The following is a 13,112-nucleotide window of genomic DNA, read 5'->3' as shown; positions in this document are numbered from 1 at the left end:
TTATTGAATTGTGCTTGAGATTAGAGTTGCCCATGTGACCAATTTACCATCTGTGCATATGTCACTCATCTCTGTCTAGCTCATGGCTGACTGATTTATGCTGACTGATGTATGAATCATGCTGACTAATTATGCTGACTTTGCTACCTGCCTGGAATAAATGTTATGCCTTTACCATTGCCAGCCAGTCACGTCCTTTGCTTAGGCTTGGGGTGGCTCCCTGCGCAGGCTATACCCTGAAATAAACTTTAACTTCTTGACCTTGTTTTTCTTGTCATTCTTCAAGTGTTAGTGTTTGACTCAGAATCCATCACATGTGTGACACGGCAATGACTAGTCAGGCCAAAGCTAAATAGAAAGAAAGACAGAGGTGAAGCAATATACAGTACATTTAAAGATACACAGACGGTTCAGTGGTTGAATTGGAATAAGCACTTAGTGATGACTTACTTTTCAACTAAGGTCCCATTATGGCTAGTTTACATTGCCCTGTTTTATATCAAACCTTAAAAATATCATATATTGTATACTGGAGACATCCGTAATGGACGGTATGGTAATGGTGATTTTTTGTATTATTATTAGTGACTAGATTACTCCATGTGTAAACACAATTCAGACTTGAATACAATAATTCTGGGGTGTTATAAACTAAAGGTCAGAGGCAAAGTTAATAGATAAACTTTACGTCAATTCCTCGGCCATTACATTTTTATTTTGTATTTCTATTACTCCCTGTTACCCCCCACCCCCCCCTTTTTCTCTCTCTCTCTTGCTCTCTCTCTCTCTTTACTTCACTGTCATTCTCACATACACAATTACACCTGCTGTACAACGCATAAACACACACACACAGCAACACACACACACACACACACACACACAAAAAGTTCCTCTTGCAACTTCTAGTAATAGTTTCTTGGCCTGTGCATTTACAGCTACCCGTAATAAAAGTGATTATCATCCCCTCCATCTGCCATCAGACTCACAGGGAGGAGAGCGAGAGCAGGAGCAGGAGCCGGCAGCATCCTGGTGTTTACACCACTGTGGGCTCCCCCTCTGAGCCGGCAGCATCGTCTCCTGGTGTTTACACCACTGTGGGCTCCCCCTCTGAGCCGGCAGCATCGTCTCCTGGTGTTTACACCACTGTGGGCTCCCCCTCTGAGCCGGCAGCATCGTCTCCTGGTGTTTACACCACTGTGGGCTCCCCCTCTGAGCCTGAGCCGCCTTGCCTCCACTGTCAGAGCTCTAATGCAATCATTGCCTGTTAGTTTTACTTGTAAATGACAAAAAGACAGTGGATACACAGTGAGGGAAAGAAAAGAGAGAGAAACAGAGAGAGGGAGAGAGAGAGCGGGAGGAAAGAGTCACTATGAGGGGGTGATCAGCAAGGAAAGTGGAAAGGACTGTGAGTGTTCTCCACTGCAATAACAAATCGTGGGAGTTTCAATATGTTTGCTAGAAGAAAATTCAGGCCCATTAAAAGTGCTTGGGTTAATGGAACAGGGGGAGGAGTTTGAAGAGACATCAGTCACTGATCCTTGAACAACTGTGTCAGACTAGGCACTTAAAATCTACTTGAGCAGTCACTACCTTGAGTACACGGGAGAGAGATGAATGACTGTTTAAGTGGCAGATGCTGACATATACAAATAATAATTAGCAATTTAAAACAAGATGAAGTGCACAGCTTACACTTTTGCCAACTGCGAAAGTACTACAAGGTTTATTGTTCCCTGTTCTCTTTCTTTCTCTCTCTCTCTCTCTCTCTCTCTCTCTGTCTCTCTATCACACACAAGCACACACACTTCCATGACATCATCTAGCTTTATACTCTGGAGCAGTGAAATGTCTTGTGTCAATTTCAAACTCATGGACCGTGAGCTCACACTCAACTCAGAAAAGGAGATTCACATTTACAGTGGTACATGCAGTCACACAATGTTTTTGTGTATATTTCCCTTTGACGGAAATGAACTGATATTCTCTTTATATTGGCATTTGACTAGTCACCGGACTAGTGGAGAACTGAACCTTAAACTGGAGCAAACTTGGACTGACATGGGCAAGGAGCGGGGTCGGGGGGTACATAACCGAATCAAGAAGACATAATCTTTATTTCTGATCAAACACAGTGAGGACATATTATATACACAGTGAGGACCTTTATACACACCCAGCAGTGAAGACAATGATAGAATCTGAGAAGGGACCAAAAACCTAATTGCAATCATTTGATCAGTTTGTTATCCTGCACCATTCACCACACATGCTTGAGGTAAGTTAGTAGTCCTCCACTACATAAATGATCTAATCAGGCCTTTCTGCTTAACTTGTAACATATGTGATTACGAGATATCAGTGATGTCAGTCCTAGACTTTTTCATAAGGTCACCTTAAACCACACCACTTGAAAGCCAAGTCTTTCATTTATAAGTCACATAAAAGAGCAGAGCAGAACAGCAGTTCTATGAATCACCCCTGATTCAAAATCATGTTACACCGTCGGACCAGGTACTATTGAGAAATCAGTGGTGATGTTGTTCTACACGCTCTTGTTTTAATACACTGAGCCCCCCCAACCACCACCACCCACCTACCCTCCAACTCCAATATGTGAGCCTGCAAATGCAGTTCATGTCATAAGGGACATTCTAAGTCAACCAGGGGTTCCCACCTCATTGTTTTTCAGGTCGAAGATGAATCAATATGATGTAGAAATCCCAAATGTTAGAGCCATGGGGAAATTATTTCTCAATTTGCTCCTGCTTGTTGATGGTCACCCTGCTGCCCTGTTCTGTGGCAAGGTGACCATCAACAAGCAGGAGTAAATTGAGAAAGTATGAAGAATTTCAGCCAGAGCCATCCGTCACTCTTCCAGTGCCTTGATAGCCTGTCAGAGGCCTGTCCTTGGACCCCCATCCCTTTCAGCAGTCCCTTGACATGGTCACATGACCCCTGCAGCACACCTCCACAGGCAGCACCTGTGTTTCACAGCCCTTTTGTTTTTTCGCTTCAGTTGCTAGATCAGGTGTCAGACAAAATGTCCTGTGAAGTGTGGCCAACTGAACGTTGTAGACCGAGTGTATATCTGCCCCCATAAGAAAAATGACAGGTATACAACATTTCTAACAAGCTTTTTTGGACCCCTAAGCTTGCTCTAAAATTTAGGAAAACATTGCAAATGATAATAGTACCTCTCACTTCCCAAATAATCCCTAATGGCTCTAATATTTGTGATTTCATATTGATTCATCTTTCACCAGAAAGAAAGAGAAGAAAAAATGAGGCAGGGAAATACAAAAAGGAACATATTGATTTCCACAGTTCTCTCCCACTATTACGCCGTTTTTCTTACCTATTTTTATAGACAATTTGAATTGTATTTGTTTAGCCAACACCTCTACGTACATAAAATGATAATGATAATATAGTATTCTGTGCTCTGTCTTTTTCTCAGTGCTCTCATTATGTCTGTAATTTATAAGGTATTACATAACGACATGGAGAGTAAGGCAGACACTGGTGTGGGTGGATACAGCTAAGGGATGTTCGCTAGTTGTGTGCATCTGTATGTATCGTGTGTGTGTGTGTGTGTGTGTGTGTGTGTGTGTGTGTGTGTGTGTGTGTGTGTGTGTGTGTGTGTTGTGTTTGTTTATGCATGCACAATTCTGTGCTTACGATCATGCTGGCATGTGTGTTTGCCTGAGAGAGTGAGATAGAGCTGTGTGTAGGAGTTTAATAAAGGCAGCAGATGCTGCAGGGACTTGACACAGAAGGGTTCGACCACATTCAAACATTATATTAGCCCTGGCTCTAAAAATACAACCCAATCACCAAACTCAGAGCACTCACAAAGCTTTTTGGGGAAAGTTAGTCAACTGTGAAATGATTTCCAGCAACCTTTGCTTTAGTTTAAAAAGAGTGATTTATGTGGCACCTCATATAAGGTTCGCTTTATTTGGAATGGTGAGGTCTTCTCAGGGAAGCTCCCAAGTGTGACCCCCCCCCCCCCCCCATTCTGACCACAGCAAGGACTGTCTAACACAGCTTTTCCATGTGGACATAAGAACTACAACTTTATGAAGGGGATGCACAACAGTTTTAACATTAAACTGAAGCTTGGGAGGCAAAAATATCTCAAGCTGTGTTAACTCCAGGCTCTGATTCTGAAGGCACCTGGCAAAGGGGAGTGATCTACATATACAGCAAGTGAAGAAGAGATGGAACAGACGTACTGAATCTACTCCCTTGTCTTCTCTTGTCTTGACTTGGACAAAGTCCACCTGTGAAACAGCGCACCGCTCTTATAGCTGTTAGCCTCTCATAGGTTTTAATTGGATTTAATCAGAACAAAATCAGGGGAGACCCATCCATCTAGAATGCGGTGGTTGTCCAATCACGGTGTGTTTATTGTTGTAGCCAAAGGGTCCTGTTTCTGACTGGCTGCGGCTCAGGTGCAAGGTGTCGTTTGTCTCCCATTCCGCCCGGCGACAGAGACTGGAGTCCTTAAACAAACCCATCCATCCAAATGGTTCTTACAGCTCTCACCAGGCGAGGAGGACAAACGAGACCTCAGGAAAGAGACACACAGAATGGAAACATCTATTTTATTAATTGCAACATCTATTACACTGGCTGACGCCAGGGCCCAAAGAAAAGATTGCAACGGTTGTGGTACAGCATCATCGTAAAGGGGGATGCTTTGTGTTTCTACCACTCATGTCATGTCCCAAACAGTACTGGTTCCACTCACCAAACTGCATTGAACAAAATCTGAATTTTCGTTTAAAGTCTAGAGTCAAACTGGATCCCTTATTGCACGATTGCAAGAACAATGAATCCATGATATTTAAGCTCCACGTATTTCGGAGGTGGTTGGGAAATTAGTACATATTTGGTACATATCTGCTCATACTGTTAGCCCCAATTTCTTACGAAGTCTACTGTACTTAAACAATTTAATTACAATGCACTCAAAAAATGTAAGTTTTATGACATTACTACTAAATGTTAAGTATATTCTACTAAGTGTGATGACATTACTTCAAGTTTCTAAGTATATTCTACCAATTTCTAGATAAAGTTGAATGTTTGAATAACTTTAAGTGAATTGGCTTTAAATGATTGAGTTTATTTCACTTAAAGAATGTAAGTTTTATGACGTTACTACTAAATGTTGAGTATATTCTACTAAGTGTGATGACATTACTTCAAGTTTCTAAGTATATTCTACCAATTTCTAGATATAGTTGATTGTGTGTAATAACTTTAAGTGAATTGGCTTTAAATGATTGAGTTTATTTCACTTAAACAATGTAAGTTTTATGACTTTACTACTAAATGTTGAGTATATTCTACTAAGTGTGATGACATTACTACAAGTTTCTAAGTATGTTTTACCAATTTCTAGATATAGTTGAATGTGTCGATAACTTTAAGTGAATTGGCTTTAAATGATTGAGTTTTTTTTACTTAAAGAATTAAAGTTTTATGACATTACTACTAAATGTTAAGTATATTCTACTAAGTGTGATGACATTACTTCAAGTTTCTAAGTGTATTCTACCAATTTCTAGATATAGTTGAATGTTCAAATAACTTTAAGTGAAATGGCTTTAAATCACTGAGTTTTCTTCACTTAAAGAATTTAAATTTTATGACATTACTACTAAATGTTAAGTATATTCTACTAAGTTTGATGACATTACTTCAAGTTTCTAAGTATATTCTACCTTTGTGTAGATAAAGTCAAATGTGTGAATAACTTTAAGTAAAATGGCTTTAAATGACTGATTTATTTTTACTTGAAGAATTAAAGTTTTATGACATTACTTCTAAATGTTAAGTATATTCTACTAAGTGTGATGACATTACTTTAAGTTTCTAAGTATATTCTACCTATTTGTAGATATAACCAAATGTGTGAATAACTTTAAGTGAAATGGCTTTAAATTACTGAGTTTTTTTAACTTAAAGAACTTAAGTGTAATGACGTTACTACTAAATGTTTAGTATATTCTCCCAATTGATGACATTACTACAAAATTTTAAGTTCTTTGTAGATATACATCACACTTAGTAGAATATACTTAACATTTAGAAGTAATGTAATAAAACTTTAATTCTTTAAGTGAAAATAACTCAGTCATTTAAAGCCATGTTACTTATAGTTGTTCACACATTCGACTTTATCTACAAAAAGGTAGAATATACTTAGAAAACTTGAAGTAATGTCATCACACTTAGTAGAATATACTTAACATTTAGAAGTAATGTCATAAAACTTTAATTCTTCAAGTAAAAATAACTCAGTCATTTAAAGCCATTTTACTTAAAGTTGTTCACACATTCGACTTTATCTACAAAAAGGTAGAATATACTTAGAAACTTGAAGTAATGTCATCACACTTAGTAGAATATACTTAACATTTAGTAGTAATGTCATAAAACTTAAATTCTTTAAGTAAAGGAAACTCAGTGATTTAAAGCCATTTCACTTAAAGTTATTCACAGTAACTTAAGTTAAGTGGCTTTCAATTACTGAGTTTAAGTCATGAACAGAGTGCATTATGGGAATGTGAATGCTCTTGACAGCTGAAAAGCATTAAGTAAATTAAGTCTGTAATTAATTTGGCACACTACAAATCAGCCGTGGTTAACCTAACATGGTCACAACTTGAATGCGGAGCATGTTGAATCGCTCCTCTTGGTGTTTAACAATGTTTTAGAAGTGCAAGTACTGTCCTCATAGCTGTGAAAAGAGAGCACAGCTATTTAAACATTATAGACTGAAACATGGAAGTAATGCGAGAACATTTCCATGTTTATATCAGGAATGTCTGTGTACGTTCAGGTTATGCTTCATTTGGGGAAATGCAAGCTGCCACCAAAAATTCAGACGCTTAAAAACATCTTGCTTGCAGTTTGCAATTAGGTGCTAAGAAACGTTTATTTTTGCATTTATTTTTTAAGTTTTGTATTTTTGGTTTTGTAAAAAGTGTTGAAATAAAAGTGAAATAAAAAGCTTGTAATTCTTAACTTGTAATTAAGTGCATTGAACTTACACACTTAAGTGTAGTAGTTATGCAAAGCGATTGTTATTGCAAAATATTTTAAGTGAAATCAACAATTGCAATAGATTTTAAGTTAAATGTACTCAAAAGTTTTCATTACACATTACTTGGTGTTTTTAAGGCAACCACTTTCCTCAAATGTTTTAAGTAAATTCAACTTATCTGGGCTTAGTGTGTTGCAATAGATTTTAAGTTAAATCAACTTGAAATTTTAATGGTCATTGAACTTAATGCTTTAAGTGTAGTCACTTGGCAAAGCAGTTGATATTGCAATAGATTTTAAGTTAAATGTACTCAAAAGTTTTCATTACACATTACTTGGTGTTTTTAAGGCAACCACTTTCCTCAAATTTTTTAAGTAAATTCAACTTATCTGGGCTTAGTGTGTTGCAATAGATTTTAAGTTAAATCAACTTGAAATTGTAATGGTCATTGAACTTAATGCTTTAAGTGTAGTCACTTGGCAAAGCAGTTGATATTGCAATAGATTTTAAGTTAAATGTACTCAAAAGTTTTCATTTCACGTTACTTGGTGTTTTTAAGGCAACCACTTTCCTCAAATGTTTTAAGTAAACTCAACTTATTGGGTCTAACAGTGTAGTGTTGCATACATGAACGAATTACCGTCACACATATGACTTTCCTTCATGCCTAGCAACCTGTGCGATGTTGTGTTGTGTTCCTGGGTGGAGGCAACAGTGGTGCTGTTTTAAAGGCTACTCGCTTTGATGCATGAAACATTTCCTCTCCCCCAAACATTCATCAGAGTGTACATGCCATGCGGTTAATGTATTGTTTGTTTATGCAGTCAAAGTTCTTCTGTCCTTTGCAGTCAAAAGAAAGGAATAGAAAAGAAAAACATTACACTCGGAGTGTGACAGAAAATGGAAATAAATGTCAGAGAAGTGGAAAGAACTGTTAACCTCCAAGTGTTATTGCAGGAATGCGGCTGACAGGCCCGGTCCCCTCCCTGACATAGTGTAAAAATAGTCACATCACTAAGAACCTCACGGCAACACTTGAGAAGAAGTAATTTCACTTGGTGGAAAAAATGTTGTGTGCAAAATGTGTGGAGATATGATGCCTAGTCTATTGGAAAAAAAGGCAGTACAAACCTTTGCTTCAACCCGTCAAGAAACGAATGGCTGCTAGCAAATATCTTTGAATGAAAATAGGGCCTTTAACTTGTACTAGGAAAAAAGGCCTTTAAAAGTTTTCAGACACACTGTTTATAATGCAATTATGAACCCTTAATTCCAATTGAAAGTATACTGTGAATCATCTGGTCAATTAGTCAATGTATTTATTTGTGTTGCTTTCTGTTTCAACGAGCAGCTTGCTCTCCTCTCACATGTGTCTGAGTACTTCTCTGAGGGGGATTTCAGCTTGCTCTCTCGAAACGCTGAAACTGCCCTCAACTCACACTAAAGCCCCTGCTTTGGCTGCTGATTGCCCCGCTTGGAGCTTTTACTACCTAACGCCCCACCGGAGAATATTTAAGGTTGGGTCAAACAGCTACTTAAAATTGGTTCGGGCTATATTAAATTACACGCCTAGCTTGAACCGTTTCCCTGTTTTTAACATTTAGCCGTGGGCGAACAACGGAGGCCTGTTCTACGAGCTGACGCTAGTGGCACAGAGAGAGTCGTTAGGGTCGCTCCCCCATAATCTGCACTCCCACATTAACCTGCTGTGAACTAAGTGCTTGGTACCCATGGGCTCCTATAACATATAGTAATGCTGACATTAGCCAAGACTATTTGGGTTGGGGATATTGGACACATTACATGTAATATTGGTCAGGCTGACGGTAAACAACAAACAGCTCAGTTTTTCTGTTTTCATTTTCTCTAAATAAGCTCTGAAATTACATATGGCACAAGCAAAATGTTTCTTCTTTTCATATCATATTTTTTATGAGAATGGCAACAGTGCTGCAAAACCCTCAAAAAAAGAGAACTCTGTGTGTATGAGTGTGTGTGTGTGTGTGTGTGTGAGTGTGTGAGTGAGTGTGTGTGTGTGTGTGTGTGTGTGTGTGTGTGTGTGTGTGTGTGTGTGTGTGTGTTTGTGTGTGTGAGTGTGTGTGTGTGTGTGTGTGTGTGTGCGTGCGTGTGTGTGTGTGTGCGAGTGGGTGTGTGTGTGTGTATACGTATGTGTGTGTCTGTGAGAGGCTGTATGTTGGGTGACCAGATGGTGTTCATTCTCCCTGTCCATTCGACACACACTAGTGTAAAGGGGAAAAGAGGGCTGTGAAATGATCGAACAAACAATGATATAATACCTCTCTGTTTCAGCACTTCAGATGGATGGCCCTGAATCTGGGAAATGTCATTTGGTGAACATGATGAACTAAAAGCACCTGCTCCAAAGCTGTGTGTGTGTGTGTGTGTGTGTGTCAACCCATCTGTGTGTGGGACAGAAAGGTTGATATAAAGAGAAAGCAAGAGGATGAGAGAGATAGACAGGTAAGGAGGGGCAGAGGATATAAAAAAGAGGGGGAAACTGCAAAAGGGGAAAAGAGAGTGGATGAAAAAGAGGCAGTGCGATAATAGGAGAGTGAAAGCCTGAACGAGAGGTATAACGATAAGGGAATCTGCATGTAGATGGATGTCACTGCTTCTGTTCGGTGCTCAGAGCTATTGTGGTAGTGGAGCGCACAGACAGTGCCTCTCTATTTCCCAGCCACCAGCCTCTGAAGCATCCCTTTCACACAAAACAGCTCCACAACACGCGGATCAGTCATGTATTAAAAGGAAGTCAGGCTGGCAGGGTTTAGAATGAGCAACGGTGTCGCTCACCCGAGTATAATTCATTGGGTTAAAGCATTTTGATTTAAATACAAATGTTACCTGATGATAAGCTTGTGATTATCTGGCATTATTTTGGAGATTATGATTAAAAGAATGTCCTCTCATTTCAAAGCTGAAGATTAATGGCTTTTTTAACCTTTCACCACGTCCTCCAGCAACCCCATTAAGACCAAGACACATAGAGAGAATGGAGGCAGTGAAAAATAAATGTATTCAAAGTAAATACTGTTCATACAAGTGTCCTGTCTGTGCATTTAGGCCCATGCACAGTAGTAGTATCAAGCCAAGAGTTGTTTTCATGATGTCAACTTAGTCATACTATTTCTATTGTGAGAGTAAACTGTCATTTTACAGAGTAAATTTAGTGATTTGAGGCTTTAAGAGACATTCACACAGTCACTTGTTTCACCTAGTACCAACAAATTAAGTAGTATTGTCTGGCGAAACACTGGCAATTCCCCCCTGTGATGTCGCATTTCCTAAGTGCGTCCTCGCCGCGTCCTATTGGCGGATGCAACAGACTTTCAATATACTTTAAACCACCAACGGAGACTTCTACAGTCCATATTGTACATCCCCACATAACTCTCTGCACCTTGGATGGTGTGTGTGGAAGCATAGGGGTGCACACTTATCACTAACACACATAACAAACATTTCACTGCACTCGTTCATTTACCGTTGTTCAAAATCTCGGTTTTGTTGCCCAAATGTTGTTCGACAACTTGCTGTTAAGTTGCTTTTGCATATAGCATGTGTAAGGGGCCGGAAATGCAAATACTAATAATTACTACTAGGTAATCATAAAAGTAGCCGACTACGCCAGCCCAGTAGGGCAGTAATTAAAATGTAATAAATAAGCCCAGGTTTGTTCAAGCTTGTGGCTGGTGTCGAATACACACAATAGGTAAAAGTATAATAATTTGCAATTTTAATATCACAGAAGTAAAAGCAGATACACAAATATCAATAAGGGACAGTGGGCAGTCCACTTACCCCCAATAAATAGGTAAAAGACAATAAATAATATAATTAACAGTGGTTGTTTTGAATAGCAGTTTAAACACAATGACTGGCAACCATTGGTACTGTCAATGTGACTATGAGGATCGGTCACAAATCTGGCAACCACACATGCCACTCACGGGAACCGGCAGTGTCAAGTTAACAATAGCTAGGCCGGTCCCGATGCCCAGTTACCTATACCAAATAAAACAATACCTTTGGAGGTCAAAAACCTGCAGGGGAAGCACAGGAGCCTTGCGTGCCTGACGGAGAAACTCACCAGGCCATGTGCCTGTGCAGAGCTGGCTTCTTCAGCCAATTAAATGACAACATCTTGTCTCGCAGGCTCGAGGGCGCATTGGAAAATTTGGAAATGTATTAATAGTAGTGCTGTCAAACGATTAAAATATTTAATCGCGATTAATCGCATTTTTGTCATAGTTAACTCAAAATGAATCGCGATTAAATTAATCGCACATTTTTATCTACTCTAAATGTCCCTTCGATTATTTTTTTCCATCATTTTTATTTTATTTTAATGCTCTTATCAACATGGAAAAGTGGATTGGCTTGCTTTAAGCAATGTTTTATTTTATTGAAAAACAACATTGCCAAACAGGGCGGTACAAAATAAAATGATAAAGTGCACATTTAAGATAAACAAGGACTCAGCCTATAGTGCAGTTAAACCATGGCTTAATATTTTTTTTTTTCAAGTTTGCTGTGAACATAGAAGTCAGGCCTCTTGTTTCAAAAACAATAAACCGTAACAGTAAGGTTACCAATAAAAGGTAAGCCAACTACTTCTGTGCTTTCAACCAGCTGCCTGTTGACATTTTCAGACAACAGTGAAGCTCGCTTCTTTTGCACAACACAACTTTTAAAGGTAAACTTTCTATTCAGAAGCTTTTTATTATCCATTTCGCCGTATCGCGCTCATCATTCACTCAAACGTGACGTTAACCTACTACACAGTTTGGGAGGGCAAAAAGAATGTTAATCTAAAAACGAGTTAATCGCGCGATCAAAAAATTAACGGCGTTAAAATGGGTTTGCGTTAACGCAGTTTATAACGCGTTAAACTGACAGCACTAATTAATAGCTCTTCTGGGCGACGAACATAGTATTGATAATAATACGAATGAGTTCACAAATATATTGTGCAAAATATTTTTTTCTCAAATTAACCAAATATTGGTGGGGACAATTGTGTCTTTCCCAAACTTTGGTCGTGCCTAGTCCCTATCGACCCTATGCAAACCTACACCCTTGGAACCTGGGCTTATTTCTTCCATTTTAATTACTGCACTACTGGGCTGGCGTAGTCGGATACTTTTATGATTACCTAGTAGTAAATATTACAGTGCATGAAATGCCAGGTATTGTTATTCCTTCGTTTCTTATTCTTTTTACCTTTTTCTGCGGTTAATTCAGCTCGAACCGCTTAACTTAGAAACTTCGTTCAAACTTTGCTGTGTAGGTCTTTCAAAGGGCACTGCCGGTTCCAGTGAGTAGCATGTGTGGTTGCCAGATTTGTGACCGATCCTCGTAGTCACATAGACAGTACCAATGGTTGCCAGTCATTGTGTTTAAACTGCTATTTAAAACAACCACTGTTATTTATACTATTTATTGTCTTTTACCTATTTATTGGGGGTAAGTGGACTGCCCACTGTCCCTTATTGATATTTGTGTACATCTGCTTTTACTTCTGTGGTATTAAAATTGCAAATTATTATACTCTTGCCTATTGTGTGTATTCTAACCAGCCACTAGCTTGAACGAACCTGGCAAGGGCGTAGGTTTGGTCTCAGCATTGGTAGGGACACTGCCCGGCAGACCCCCTGGATTTCTAAGTTTCTTGAATGTATTTCAAAATAATGCCTTAATGAACAAAATGACCTAATGAGAAGTACATGCAATCTATTTGTTTGATCTGAAATTGATTTTTAATAGGTAGGTAATTTGTTCAGGTTTTATGGGGCTGTACTAGGCCTACATCATCTGTACTGGATTTCTGTGCAATTAAATAATATATTATTGAATGAAATGATGCATACATTTGGGCATCCCAATTTATTGCACCTTTTTACAACCTACAGGTATAACATTTATTCTCAAAATAGCCAGGGAGAATGATAATATTCATGGGCAACATTTTATGCAATCTTCTCCTAAGTGGACCATTCAACGTCTCACCTGAACCCCTGGTGCTGATTCA

This window comes from Sprattus sprattus (genome assembly GCF_963457725.1).
Source record: "Sprattus sprattus genome assembly, chromosome: 7".
NCBI lineage: Eukaryota > Metazoa > Chordata > Actinopteri > Clupeiformes > Clupeidae > Sprattus > Sprattus sprattus.
The sequence above is the reverse complement of the archived record's forward strand: the minus strand, read 5'-3'. Positions refer to the sequence as shown.